Below are 520 nucleotides of genomic sequence, written 5' to 3'. Positions count from 1 at the left end.
CTCGAACCCGCGGCCCTCGAACTCGCGCCGTGAGCAGCCTCAGCAGCTGGGAGCGGGCGGCACGGCGAGGCGCCGAGGTGGTCAGGGGCCGGCGTAGAGGCGTCCAGCGGAGGCAGGTCCCTGCAGGAGCGAGTGTCCTCACGCCACGAGCTCGCCCCGAGGATGGACCCGAGTCCTCGCTGCCCACGACCCCAAGTTTCCTCGTTCGCCTGGACGGTGGCCGCGCCGGCCTGGCCCCCCGAGCACGCCCGCCCCGGGGTCGGCGCCCTGTCCAGCACGTTTCCGGGGACACCCTGCCCCCCGCGGGACACGCAGGGACGAGGGAGCCCCGAGGTTCCCACCGGGAGAAGGGGGTCTGGGCTCCAGCCGCGCACTCCTCCCGCCGGCGCCCGGAGCCGCCGCCCCCCCACTCGCCGGTGCCCACCCCGCACCGGTCGCCGCGGACACTCACCGAGTCCAGCGCTGGGCGGGACCGCTGGGGACGAGGACAGCGGCTCCGCCTCGGTTCCGCGGCGGCGGC

This window comes from Elephantulus edwardii, unplaced genomic scaffold (genome assembly GCF_000299155.1).
Source record: "Elephantulus edwardii isolate Elephantulus edwardi_28Jun2011 unplaced genomic scaffold, EleEdw1.0 scaffold00138, whole genome shotgun sequence".
Lineage (NCBI taxonomy): Eukaryota > Metazoa > Chordata > Mammalia > Macroscelidea > Macroscelididae > Elephantulus > Elephantulus edwardii.
This window is presented reverse-complemented; position numbering follows the sequence as displayed.